The sequence below is a fragment of the Trichomycterus rosablanca genome, chromosome 11 (assembly GCF_030014385.1).
Source record: "Trichomycterus rosablanca isolate fTriRos1 chromosome 11, fTriRos1.hap1, whole genome shotgun sequence".
NCBI lineage: Eukaryota > Metazoa > Chordata > Actinopteri > Siluriformes > Trichomycteridae > Trichomycterus > Trichomycterus rosablanca.
The window spans coordinates 15,612,817-15,627,855 of record NC_085998.1 but is presented as its reverse complement, the minus strand read 5'-3'; the positions used below and the strand labels follow the sequence as shown (position 1 = coordinate 15,627,855).

Here is a 15,039-nt window from a genome sequence, read left to right as displayed (position 1 = left end):
ACATTTATAACATTCGTGCTGTATATCCATGGCCAAAAAAAAGAACACATACATAACAGATCAGATTTTAATTATTTAATTTAATTATTTTAATATAACATTTTATAATTTGCTGAGAACATAATTATGTAACAATGGTCAATAGAAATCAAAGTAAAATAAATAAATAAAGTCACAGGCTGATCTAATGTGTCCATTTCATTACGGCAACTCATAATGTCACTCAGTAATGTATATAGCCCCCGACAATGTCTGGGCATTCTCCTGATGAGACAGCGGATTGTATCCTGGGGTTTCTCCTCTCAGACCTGGATCATGGGCCATCTGTGGCACTCCTTGGCAGAATCAGATGCACCGATACATAACGTCCCGAGGTTCTCAATTGGTTTCAGGTCTGAGAAACATGAGGATTAGTCAATGGAATTAATGCCTTTATCATCCAAGAACTGCTTACACAAACAGGCCACTTTAGGCTGGGCATTGTCCTGCACAAGGAGGGACCCAGGGCCCATTGCACCAGCGCAAGGTCAGACATTGGCTCCGAGGATTTTATGCTAGTACCTAACAGAAGTTAGGATGTGGTTGGCTATCATGTGGAGGTTTGTGCCTCCCCAGACCATCACTGACTCTTTCACATCTGTGAAAAGAACTGATGGGCCTACCAATTTTGGCGTTCACTGGCCAATCAAGCTGCATGGTGCTGGGCTGTGAGTAGAGGTCTCTCTAGAGCAGGGGTTTTCAACCTGTGGGGGAGTACCTGTCTGGGGGGGCGCGAGTGCCTGACCAGGGGGCGTGGCATTACGAGATTTTTTTACTTCTAAAACTAAAGCAATTCATTTTTCACCCACAGGAGACATATTGATTAGTCTAACTGACCACGCTCACACGCACGTTTAATGTTATCCAGTTCAGTCTGAAAAAACCCTTAAAAACAGGGCTAACAGTGAAGATAAACCGGTGACAAAAGCAACGGCGTGTGTGTGTCTTTAAGAGAGATGCTCTGTTCACAGTATCGATATAAGTGAATCAGGAGTTGATTAATTTTATGCGAATCGTAAGTTTCTTTTCTCAGTCATCTCTCCGTGTTTACTGTTATTAATGAATGTCGCGGTTTTAAATAAACACCAGATACTACAGAACATTGTGTGACTCGCTTACCTTTAAAAGCTCAGGCTTAATTAAACTGCTATTACCACAAAGCAGTAACCGAGTCAGACTCGTTCTGTCTGTGGAGCTAAAAGTTTTCTGTCAGTCAGAGCAGATGATCCTGAACTAACCAACTTAATAATTGATGTACTTTTGCCTCTGATTGGCTCTGTAACGTTTTTGCTCTCATCTACATAAAAAGCAAGAAGCGCTTACGATTTACGAAAGTGAACCACAAATTTATATAACGTGCTCACAGAATCGGCTCAGATAGGCTCGGGCTGTATTATCTTTTTGAAGTAAATATTTCAATCAGCAAAATTGCATCGTATGTATGATGTGCACAACGTTAATTATGTTTTTTTTAGGTTGTCAAGAGCTTTTGCAATGGTTTCTGTATGATGGTTGACGAAGGTGGGGGGGGGGGGGGGGGGGGGGGGGGCAAGTCCGCGGTTGGCACACGAAGGGGGGTTGAAAAAAAAGGTTGAAAACCCCTGCTCTAGAGGACATTATGTTTCTGACAGTTTGGTCACAAACATCCACATCACTTGCTTGCTGGAGATCATTTTAAATACAAGGGAACATCTATGATGCCCATCTATGGCCCTGTCCAGGTCTCATCATGTAACAGCCCATGTGCTGATATATCCTTGATGCTATTGAGACTGTGTTGGAAGACAAAGCAAACCTTCTTGTGGTGGCATGTATGGATGTGCAACCCTGGAGGAACTGGACTAGCTGTGCAACCACAAGAAAAGTGATGTCATTTGATATGAAAATTCTTAATAAATAAAGTTTAAAAAGTGCAGAAACTTTTTGAAGAACGCTTGTATATATACCACCACTGAGCCCTGATGATCTCACCCTGCTGCTTCTTGTCCAGCATCAATGCCTGAGCCTCCAAATGCCTTTTTTCAAAGAATAACCACAAATTTCCACAAGCACACTTTAAAATCTTGAGGAATGATGCTTTCACATAGGAGCAGAGGCTGCTATAGCCGCAAAGAGTGGAACATGAAACTTGAGGAAAAGTCCCAGTTGTAAATGCTGCAAGTAATACAATGAGACACATGTATTACAACAGGACGTGATCATTGAAGAGAAGCAACAGGATGCACTTTGAATGATCTACTCCACAACATACATTAGCAGAAGGAGCAGCTTGTACTGTCCTGGTACCAGATTCCACAGGACGCCTTCAGATGTCTTGTGGAATTTATGTCTCGGTGGGTCAGAGCTGTTTTGACAGCATATTAGGCGGGTGATCTCATTATCCCACGCTACCCCGAGGTCCCCCACTGTAGCTGACAGACCTTAGGGTAGCGTGGGATTCTAACTTCTCTCCATCACTCATTTTTTTTCATTACCAGACCATGAAATGAGACATTTTTGTAATTGTATTAAAAAGTACAGTCGATTTGTATCTCCAATTTTATAAGCCTTACACGCCACTTTATCATCTCAACTGATTTCAGCTGTAATTAATTACCATTAGAAATGTGATAGAGTGAGAGGGGAGTCCTCACCTACATTTAATACCCTTAATTACATCTAGAACATAAAAAGAAAGGGACAATATCATTATACAGTCTAATCATTAACACACACACACACACACACACACACACACACACACACACACATTTGTCTGAGATTTAAATACAAGGCTACCAGATTGATGAGGGGAGTGCAATAGCTCAGTGGTTGTGGAACTGGACTAGTGGTCTGAAAGTTTCTGGTTTAGGCACCACCACTACCAGGTTGCCAATGCTGGGCCCTTGAGCAAGGCCCTTAACCCTCTATTGCATGGATAGTATGGATTGGTGGATGCCAGGAAAACATTATTTACCCAAATTCATATAGTCAGCTGTAAAGTGTAATGTAAAAAGCATTATGCTTTTCTTTCTTTCTTCAATTTTTTCTTTTTCCTTTTTTCTTTTTTTATTTCTTTTTTTTTCTTCTATTCTTTCTTTTTCTTTTTTCTTCTATTCTTTCTTTTTCTTTTTCCTTCTATTCTTTCTTTTTTCTTCTATTCTTTCTTTTTTCTTCTATTTTTCTTTTTTCTTCTATTCTTTCTTTTTCTTTTTTCTTCTATTCTTTCTTTTTCTTTTTTCTTCTATTCTTTCTTTTTCTTTTTTCTTCTATTATTTCTTTTTCTTTTTCCTTCTATTATTTCTTTTTCTTTTTCCTTCTATTCTTTCTTTTTTCTTCTATTTTTCTTTTTTCTTCTATTCTTTCTTTTTCTTTTTTCTTCTATTCTTTCTTTTTCTTTTTCCTTCTATTATTTCTTTTTCTTTTTCCTTCTATTCTTTCTTTTTTTCTATTCTTTCTTTTTTCTTCTATTTTTCTTTTTTCTTCTATTCTTTCTTTTTCTTTTTTCTTCTATTCTTTCTTTTTCTTTTTTCTTCTATTCTTTCTTTTTCTTTTTTCTTCTATTCTTTCTTTTTTTTTTTCTTCTATTCTTTCTTTTTCTTTTTTCTTCTATTCTTTCTTTTTCTTTTTTCTTCTATTATTTCTTTTTCTTTTTTCTTCTATTCTTTCTTTTTTCTTCTACTTTTTCTTTTATCTTCCATATTTTCTTTTAACTTTTTCTTCTTTTCTTTCTTTTTTCTTATTTTCTTTTCTCTTTCTTCTATTTTTTCTCTTTTTTTCCTTCTTTCTTTCCTTTTTTTCTTTCTGTCTTTTTTCTTTCTTCCTTCTTTCTCTCTATCTTTCTTTCTTTCTTTTTTCTTTCTTTTCTTTTCTTTTTATTTGTGAATGGATGGATGGTTGGTTTGGGCTGGATGTTTATTTCCTGTAAAGATAATACAGCATACAATGGCATTCTAAAGAATCCACTGTGGCAATAGCTTGCTGACCTTCACCCAATATAAATTGGTGATGAATTGGAAAGCTAACTGCAAATTTTCTCATATTTACATTTGTGAATAAATATTAGAGTAAATCTCAGTATTCTTGTTCCAAAATCTACTAGAAAGCCTTTTCAGAGATATTTATTACGTTCAATTTTATTATTCACTTGGTCAGGGACGTGACGGGTCCGGTTCCACTGGGAAACACCGGGCACAATGTAAGAATACCCTGGATAAAGGGGCCAATCAATCAAAGGGCACTGGTCGCATCCCTTGGACCAGGCCAATCATTTCTGTGTAGACGTCCAGCTTGCCGGCAGGACTGCTGAGTGAGCCAGTTTAATAGAGCGCTGAGCCATCTAACTGACCATAAAGGTAAGTTTTGCATGTCTGAATACTTTTGGACACCTGATTATGAACATCCTAGTTCAAAACAATGGGCATTAATATGGATGTGGATATAACTGCTTTCAATTTTTGGAGAAAGCTTTCAATAAGAGGGCGGCATGTTGGCTTGGTGGGTAGCACTGTCACCTCACAGCAAGAAGGTCCTGGGTTTGATCCTCAAGCAGATCGGTCCGAGTCCTTTCTGTGTGGAGTTTGCATGTGTTTGTGTGGGTTTCCTCCGGGGGCTCCGGTTTCCTCCCACAGTCCAAAAACATGCAGTCAGGTTAATTGGAGACACTCAATTGCCCTATAGGTGAACATGTGTGTGTGTATGTGTGTCTGCCCTTCGATGGACTGGCACCCCATCCAGGGTGTTACTGTGTGTCTTGCGCCCATTAAGAAGCTGGGATGAAAGTGAGTGAGCGTGAGCTTTTAATAAGAGTTTGAAATGTGTCTGTGGAAAGTTGCCCCAGTTAGTCAAAATGACATTTGCAAGGTCAGGCAATGATGGCCATGACAAAAGGACTCTCCCAGAACCACTACAGAGTAGGTATTATTTGGGTGGTGGGTCATCCTCAGCACTGCAGTGACACTGACATGGTGGTGATGTGTTAGTGTGTGTTGTGCTGGTATGAGTGGATAAGACACAGCAGCACCGATGAAGTTTTTAAACACTTCACTGTCACTGCTGGACTGAGAATAGTCCACCTAAATAATACCTGCTCTGTGGTGGTCTTGTGGGGGGCCTGACCATTGAAGAACAGGGTGAAAGCAGGTTAAAAATGTATGTAGAGAAACAGATGGACTACAGTCAGTAATTGTAGAACTACAAAGTGCTTCTATATGGTAAGTGGAGCTGATAAAATGGACAGTGTGTGTAGAAACAAGGAGGTGGCTTTAATGTTATGGCTGATCAGTGTATTTAAATGTGAACATTTTAATTATATACATGCACAAGTATGTATTATTATACAATTGTAAAAGGTTGTGTGTTATTTGGGATGTTATTAAAGTACATTTCAGATCAGAAGGCCACATTAAAAGGCAGTAGAGACGGTTCTATGTTCCTGCACTTAGTGAAACAGACAAAGTTTAAGAAAAACAGTACACAGGGACCAGGGATTTCCTCAAGAGGCCACGGCGTACAACTGTAGAAGTGTATCACACTGGATATTAGTTGATCCCAGCTGAAATCAAAATGATACACAGAGAGGTTTTATTATTGCAATATAGCCAGTTACAGTAATAAAGCCTTTCTGGCCTAATAATGCTTTACAGCGCAATCAATATTTACTGGGGGCTGTGTAGAGAGCTCGGCCGCGATCGCCCGTATTGAACCACGGGACGAATGAGAGAGCCTCGGAGCCGGCCGAATGGCGTCGATCGTGGAACATTCAATGTCTTTCCTGTCCGCTTCTGGTCAGTTGCCTCGGATTCAACATCCTCCCTAAGGTCAAAGAGCGAGGACGTGACTGACAGGAAACCACTATCCAGGATTACTTAAGTCTCAAAGTGACGTCGAAGAAAAGGAAATCTATATCTATTATAATGCTAATACAATAAACGCATCATTGACTTCAGTCTAGCTAAGCAAAGCCAATGAATATTCAAAACAAAGTCACCTAAGAATAGACTTTTCTCTATCACTTCTGTTTCTGCTATGAATAAAACTTTAAAAATATAAGTTATGAATTGAGAATCTATTATCAAATAGTGTAATAATTAAACTTGCAAACACTCACTGGCCACTTTATTAGGAACATCTGCTTCATTTAGATTATTTTCCAATTAGCATACGAATGAACTAGACAGACAGATTAATAGATAAATGGATGGAATTACGTTTACTGTATATTTATGAAATGATTTATCCTGGTCTAGGCCGCAGCAGGTTCGGGTCTGTGTAAATGTCCAGTCAGCCGATAGCACCTCCGAGATTTGAACCTAAGGTAAAAATGTGGAATCTTGCTGGTGTTACACTGATTTTGTAAAAGTGTAGTTTAAAATATGTAACGTTTGATTCAAAGTCTATATAATTACAAGATTTAAAGTGACCATAAATCTATGATTTGTATAAATCTATGATTTGTGAAATGAAAGCAATTTTGACTGATTATACATATATAACATTATGACCACCTTCCTAATACTGTGTTGGTCCCCCTTTTGCTGCCAAAACAGCCCTGACCCGTTCAGGCATGGAGTCTGACACCTTTCTATCAGAACCAGCATTAACTTCTTCAGCAATTTGAGCTACAGTAGCTCATCTGACCCTGTTGCCGGTTTACCACGGTTCCTTCCTTAAACCACTTTTAATAGATACTGACCACTGCAGACCAGGAACACCCCACAAGAGCTGCAGTTTTGGAGATGCTCTGACCCAGTCGTCTAGCCATCACAATTTGGCCCTTGTCATACTCGCTTAAATTCTGAAGCTTGCCCATTTTTTCTGCTTCTAACACACCAACTTTGAGGATAAAATGTTCACTTGCTGCCTAATATATCCCACCCACTAACAGGTGCTGTGATGAAGGGATAATCAGTGTTATTCACTTCACCTCTCAGTGGTCATAATGTTATGCCTCGTTGGTGTATATGCCCAGTCAGCTGATAGCACCTCTGAGATTTGAATTTAAAGTAAAAAATCGTGGAACCTTGCTGGCGTTACACTGATTTTGTCAAAGTGTAGTTTAAAAGATGTAACTTTTGATTCAAAGTCTATATAATTATACAATTAAGGCCACAATAGATCTATTATTTGTAATAAAAAAATAAGAACTAAAAGCAGTTTTGACTAATTATATATTATATCATTATACCATTGCTAAAACAACAAATCTAATATAGATAGATACAGACAGACAGATAGATAGACAGACAGAAACACACAACGACGCACACACTGAATCCAAGGGAAAAAAAAGGGTGTGTACTGATGACAGCATGGCCAAGAGAACAAACCTCAGACTCACTGTTTGTGAAAATTACTAAGATATTGTGGGAAATATAATAATCACTGTGTTGCAAATGTAATTCTGAATGCAACAATAAATTAATTTTGAAAATTGATCATATATACATTTTGTTTTTCGCTTTGTTCTGACCTGCTTGAAGCACACCTTGAAATTCTCACCTTCCTGAAACCACTCCCGCCAGCCTCGCACTGGCCATAATGATTTATGCGGTAAGTGATCTGGCCAGTATCGATTTAAACTGTCAGCACTAACTGGACATCAACCTTGCTATCGTATCATGTGTGGGGTTTGTAATTCAAGTGACCGCAGTCTCGTCTTGCTGGTCACCTCTAATCAAACCTGCTCCACTAGTTCAACTATGATGACCTGTGCGTTTTTGTCATGGACCATTTGATAATGTGATTTATATAACTACAACATGAAAATACAATAGAGTTCCAACGTATATGGTCAAAAGTATTTAGACAACCCTTCTTATCATTAAGTCCAGGTGTTTATGCTACACCTATTTTGCCACACAGGTGAATAAAATAAGAATTAAAAAATAAATGAGAAGCTTCCAACATTGTGGCAGCATTTAAAGAACAGCTCTTTCTGTTAGAGCACAAGGCCAGGTCTGTACATACATTGTTTGACACGTTTTATGTAAAGGAACTCCAGAAGCCTGCACAGAGCCCTGACCTCAACCCCTTTCAACACTGTTGGAATGAACTGGAACATTATTTCAAACCAGGATTTCTGTTTCTCATAAATTCCTTACTAAATGCACAAATTTCTACAGATTACAGTTTAATGTTGAAGTGTGGAATATGTTCCAGCAGCAACGGTGGACTCCATAATATATAAAGAATATATAATGAAATAATAATGAATGCAATTGTGGACTTCATAATATTGACATAATGAAACCAAATTGATTAAATAAATAAATGAATAAATAAATAAATAAATAAATAAATAAATAAATAAATAAATAAAAACAACTACAACAACAACAAAATAACACTACTACTACTACTTTTATTAATAATAATAATAATAATAATAATAATAATAATAATAATAATAATTAATGCAATGGTGGATTTTACAATTGACATGAATAATAAATCAATTAATAATAATAATAACAACAACAACAACAACAACAACAACAACAACAACAACATCAACAACAACAACGATAATAATGAATGCAATGGTGGAATGCAATAATATTGACATAATGAAACATAAATTAATAAATATTATTAATAATAAAAATAATAACAATACTACTACTACTACTACTACTACTACTACTAATAATAATAATAATGATAATACCAATAATAATAATTAATGCAATGGTGGAGTTCATAATATTGAATTAATAAAACCAAAATAAATAAATAAATAAAAACATAAATAATAATAATAATAATTAATGCAATGGTGAAATTTATAATATTGACATGATGAATAATAAATAAATAAAAACAATAATAATACTAATAATAAAATGAATAATAATAATAATTATTGTTGTTGTTGGTTGTTGTTGGTTGTTATGATTTTTATTATTATTTGATCAGCACCCTACTAAAGCACCCCTGCTACATGCTGTGGGACCAAAGGTGTTAAAAACAGGCCTTCTTCCAGAGAGAGGAACTAAAAAAAAAAACAGTTGGCAGCTACTAAATTTTGGAAAGCTGCCACAGCAACCATATGAACACTAAGAAGGAAAAAAGGCAGTGGCACCTGAAAGACACCAAATAGCCCACACACTCCTTGCTGCTCTTTTTTCCTTTCCAGTGCCTAAGTGGGTAAACTGTAGCACCTTTCAGGGTTCTTTAGATGTCATGGCTTCTTCTGTCTTGAGTTACATGTGACTATTGTGAAAACATTAATACAATTTTTATTCTCTCGTGAGCTTTAGGGTCGTAATTTGCCAGTGGACTGAATTACTGGGTGAGTTGGACCCAATCATTCTCTGGTTTCTTCTACAGTCTTTCCTTGTGCCTACCGAGTTTTCGCCCCAAAGACATCTAGCACGGTTTGTAGCCGCTCATCACCCCATCACAAGCCAAAAATTATTGCGGTTCCCGTCTTTCCCATATAAAATGACGAAATGCATTCCATAAACAGCCGACATATTGCAGATATATGTAGACAGCCATGCAAAATCCGTGCCAGGATGACTTCAATAAAACTTTCATTTGGAGTTAACTGGGCTGTATGAGATATTTCTAAAACCACTAATTCTCCACCAGTCCTTACGTCTGACAATCAACCGGCATAAACACTTATCAGTGGCTGCAGGGCCCTGGATGGGGCCTGATTATTTCGGTCATGAGGCCGTTTTGATTTTTGACAGCCTGCACATTTGCACTATTCACGGGGGCGGAAATGGGTGAAAACTCCTCATGCAGAACATATTCTGAGAATGTGCACTTGCAATGGACTTCATGTTTGAAAATGATTTGCAGGTACATACATAAACAGCCCCTTAACCTCAGACACGATAAAGGGGACTTGTTGAAACTCAGACGAACGGCCGGGGAGGGCGACGAGAGCCGTAAGCGAGGCTTATGCACGTCTATTCAGCCGTCATGCTGCTCTGTGATAAGGAGACACTGAAGCTTGTTTACATGCAGCAATGGAAAAACAAATTGAAAAATTCCCGTCAGGAACGTTGATGCATATCAAATCAGGATTATTTTAGCAATAATCATCGCACCGCCAGTCGACTGCTAATCTTCACTTTGTCAGAATTCAAATTACACAGTTATGTTTACATTGCTGGTACAGCCAGGCTTGCCAGGAACCTACTTAACCCATCACGTTTTAAATGAAATAATAACAATAAATTTAATAAATGTGCCAACCTGGCCAAAAACACACCTTAACAGTTAGAATTAGCAAAAGAACTCTGGACTACTTAGACCCAAAGAGGGCAAAAACTCTATCATACAGTACAGACAAGGATGTGGTGATGTTAATATTTGATGGTGCATGTGTTTAGAAGCGAGGTGCATTAAGTGCGCATCCTCAAGCCTCTCAGGCTGGCTGCTCTGGCTCAGATTGCTGCTGTTTATCACAACGGGCAACGCTGGCATCCAGAGACGACACATTATCCCCGATCGAGAGCTGTCAGTCAGCGCAAAGGGCCGCTAGCACTTAGCACAGGATGCAGGGCTATTGTTCTGGGTTGGAGATCCACAGAGGCACCAAGACACAAGGTTATGCACTTCCTCTCTGGGTAAAAGTGAGGTTTTTTAACCCAGTAAAAGACTCACAAACTGAACTGACTGAACCCTAAACTCAAACCACACACTGATTGGTTTATATGGAGCACAATTGTTATTTACTGGAACTGTGGAATTTATTTATTCATCTTGAATTTAGGTTCTGACTAATTATTATATCATTATTGTACTTCTTACTGGATACAAATCTGAAGACCAGCACAAATGCTCGTATGTAGAAGAGGACTGGTGTGCACTGGGTGTTGGGAGGTTGAATGCACCAAAGCTACTTCTCTTTTTGTCTCAAAATGAATAGTACCAGTGGCCTTGTTATAAAGTGCAAGACGCCTTTATACTTCTACATAATGAGTACACAAATAAGACCTACATGTGTTAATAGTAATTAATAGCTCATGTTAGCACCACTTCATCCTGGTCAGGGTCAATGGCCAATCAATGGCTGTATGTATACGGGGGTTCAAACCAGGGATTCCAGCTGCAGTTGGCTTGTGTAATTTACTGGTTAGCATAATAATAATAATAATAATAATAATAATAATAATAATAATAATAATAAACAATAACAATAAAAATAATAATAATGAAAAATAACAATAATAATAATAATAAATGATAGTAATCAATGACAATAATAAATGATAATAATACTAATAAATAATAAAAATAATAAAAAAGTATGTATATGGGGATACTGGATTCCAGCTGCAGTGGGCTTGTGTAATTTACTGGTTAGCGTAATAATAATAATAATAATAATAATAATAATAATAATAATAATAATAAATAATAATAAATAATAAAAATAACAATAATAATAATAATAATAATAATAAATGATAGTAAAAAAAATTATAAAAATAACAATAATAATAATAATAATAATAAATGATAGTAATAATAATAATAAATGATAGTAATAATAATAATATTAAATGATAATAATAATAATAATAAATGATAATAATAATAATGAATGATTATAAAATTAATAATAATAATAACAATAATAATAAATGATAATAATAATAATAATAATAATAATAATAACAACAAAGTTGAAAGCATATAATTTATTTTATATTATTGATGTATATGGGGATACTGGATTCCAGCTGCAGTGGGCTTGTGTAATTTACTGGTTAGCGTAATAATAATAATATTAATAATAATAATAATAATAATAATAATAATAATAATAATAATAAATAATAATAATAAAAATAATAAAAATAACAATAATAATAATAAAAATAACAATAATAATAATAATAATAATAATAAATGAATATTAAATGATAATAATAATAATAATAATAATAAATGATAATAATAATAATAATGAATGATTATAAAATTAATAATAATAATAACAATAATAATAAATGATAATAATAATGATAATAATAATAATAATAATAATAACAACAAAGTTGAAAGCATATAATTTATTTTATATTATTGATGCATTACACCTGTCAGCAATACACTAACCAATTTACCCAAACAAAAACTTTGGGTTGTGATTTGTATTTTTATTACCTAAAAAGGCCCACTGGAAAAAAAAAAATTTCACTTCCCACCTGTTCTCAGTCCCCAGAGTTTCAGCTTCGTATTTTTTTTTTTTGTTTTTTTGCACCCATTTTAATAATTAATAATAATAATAATAATAAATGATAGTAATAATAATAATAAATGATAGTAATAATAATAATATTAAATGATAATAATAATAATAATAAATGATAATAATAATAATGAATGATTATAAAATTAATAATAATAATAACAATAATAATAAATGATAATAATAATAATAATAATAATAATAATAACAACAAAGTTGAAAGCATATAATTTATTTTATATTATTGATGTATATGGGGATACTGGATTCCAGCTGCAGTGGGCTTGTGTAATTTACTGGTTAGCGTAATAATAATAATATTAATAATAATAATAATAATAATAATAATAATAATAATAATAATAATAAATAATAATAATAAAAATAATAAAAATAACAATAATAATAATAATAATAATAAATAATAATAATAAAAATAATAAAAATAACAATAATAATAATAATAATAATAATAAATGATAGTAATAATAATAATAATATTAAATGATAATAATAATAATAATAATAATAAATGATAATAATAATAATAATGAATGATTATAAAATTAATAATAATAATAACAATAATAATAAATGATAATAATAATGATAATAATAATAATAATAATAATAACAACAAAGTTGAAAGCATATAATTTATTTTATATTATTGATGCATTACACCTGTCAGCAATACACTAACCAATTTACCCAAACAAAAACTTTGGGTTGTGATTTGTATTTTTATTACCTAAAAAGGCCCACTGGAAAAAAAAAAATTTCACTTCCCACCTGTTCTCAGTCCCCAGAGTTTCAGCTTCGTATTTTTTTTTTTTTTTTTTTTGCACCCATTTTCAATTCTGTTGATTAGCTTGATTGGATTCACCTGTTTTGTGTTTGTAGTTGCATTGTTTCTCCCTAATTAAACCCTCTTGTCTTTCCAGACAGGTGTGAGAATCTAAAGCACTACATGAGCCTGTACTGAGCATTATTGCACATTCTATTGTTATGTGTCTTGACTATAGTTTTGTAAATGCTTTGCGCTGATCTATAGCCTTGTCTATGACAAGCTGTTTGCGGATCGACTGACCTGCTTTGTTCTTGACCCCTTTTTTGGATTGCAATTTTGAACTGTTTGCTTGTAACTTGTTTACAACAAATACACATGCACCTTTCTGAATCTTTGTTACAATATGTAATTAAAAGTCCTTCACATTAAAACATTTTTACTAGTCACTGAAACTGAATTTATTTATGTGTTTATTAGGATTTTAACGTCATGTTTTACACTTTGGTTACATTCATGACAGGAACAGTAGTTACTCATTACACAAGATTCATCCATTCACAAGGTTATATCAAACACAGTCATGGACAATTTTGTATCTCCAATTCAGCTTACTTGCATGTCTTTGGATTGTGGGAGGAAACCCACGCAGACAACATGCAAACTTCACACAGAAAGGACCTGGACCAGCCCACCTGTGGATCGAACCCAGGACCTTCTTGCTGTGAGGCTACACTGAAACTTAAAAAACTGAAAACATAGTGGATTTTATTGTTGAATGTCCAGCATTTTGTGGTGCTTGTAACCTTTAGAGCTGGAATGTAAGTTTGCTACTGGTCCAGAGTCACATGTAAGAAAAAATGATAAAACAAGTGCATGTAAAGCATGCAGGTGAATGTCAATACGAATAAAATATTAAATGTTTTTCTTAACCACCCTGATTCCCATTTAACAAAATCCAGTGGGTTCTGAGTCATCCATTTAAACATTGAAGATTTGGACTCCTGAGCAAGAACCTTAACACTTCTGCATTCTGTCCAAATAAGCTGGTATGTATAGAAAAAACTTACCACATATAGCAATATATTTCAATTTCAGTTTTGATTTACTATGCAACACTAGCATTAAATAAATGAATTGGCTTCATTACAAAAATTGTTTTGATTATGATAATAAATCATTTAATTATTTAATTAAGTCTTGGGAAATTTAGCACAATATAAATAACAAAAAAAACTGCAAAAAACAGAAAACCTTTTTTTAATCTTTATTGTGTCTTTGTGTCTTTCTTTCTTTCTTTGTAAGTCACGGTCTGGCAGAGCTGAAACTATGCTAAACGTCTCGTTGTTTCTCTCACTGTTTCGCTGCGGCTCTAACCACGCGAGGAAGAGCTGTGAGAAGACGAGGCCACGATTGCATCACTTCCTCTAACTGTGGGTGGCAGAAGGTCACTGCTCTGATAGCGCTCAGGCTTCTGCAAGAGATCACGCACAAGTGCATATCTCAGGCTGAAAGAAGTATAAAAATCAATGATCTTGACTCACATGTGTAATGCACAGTATGAGCAGATCTAACATTCATAGGGATAACTGACCATATTAGGCATTTGTGAAGGACAGTGATGTATAAAGTACCGGAAGGCCATACTTGAGTAAAAGTACAAGTATCTTACCAGAAATTTACTTTGATAGAAGTAAAAGTCACCTTTTAAAATATTACTTAAGCAAAAGTCTAAAAGTATCTGATGTTTAATGTACTTAAGTATCAAAATTTGATATGAAATAGGGATGTCCCGATCACGTTTTTTTGTTCCCGATCTTTAATTTTGATCCCGATCCGATACCGATTCTCAAACCGATACTTGTATTTTCTAGATATTGTCTAGATAAGAACTAGATAACACTGTTTACACAGTGCACACTTCAAGTACATAACAGTTATTCACATTAATCCAATGTATATGTTTAACAACTGAATAGCTCTGCAGTGCTGTAGGAAAAAAATTGCCTGCATCCAAGCT

General features: G+C 34.6%; 1 long non-coding RNA gene across 1 annotated transcript in view; it reads right to left on the bottom strand.

Moving 5' to 3' along the window:
• Positions 1-5,298: 5,298 nt before the first annotated feature.
• Positions 5,299-15,039, bottom strand: part of LOC134323602 (uncharacterized) — a 51,385-nt gene continuing 41,644 nt past the window's right edge. The window contains exons 2-3 of the long non-coding RNA XR_010014069.1: positions 5,680-5,832; positions 5,299-5,572 (exon numbers count right to left, since the gene is read on the bottom strand). This is a non-coding gene — a long non-coding RNA (uncharacterized LOC134323602). The remainder of the gene's footprint in view (positions 5,573-5,679; positions 5,833-15,039) is intronic.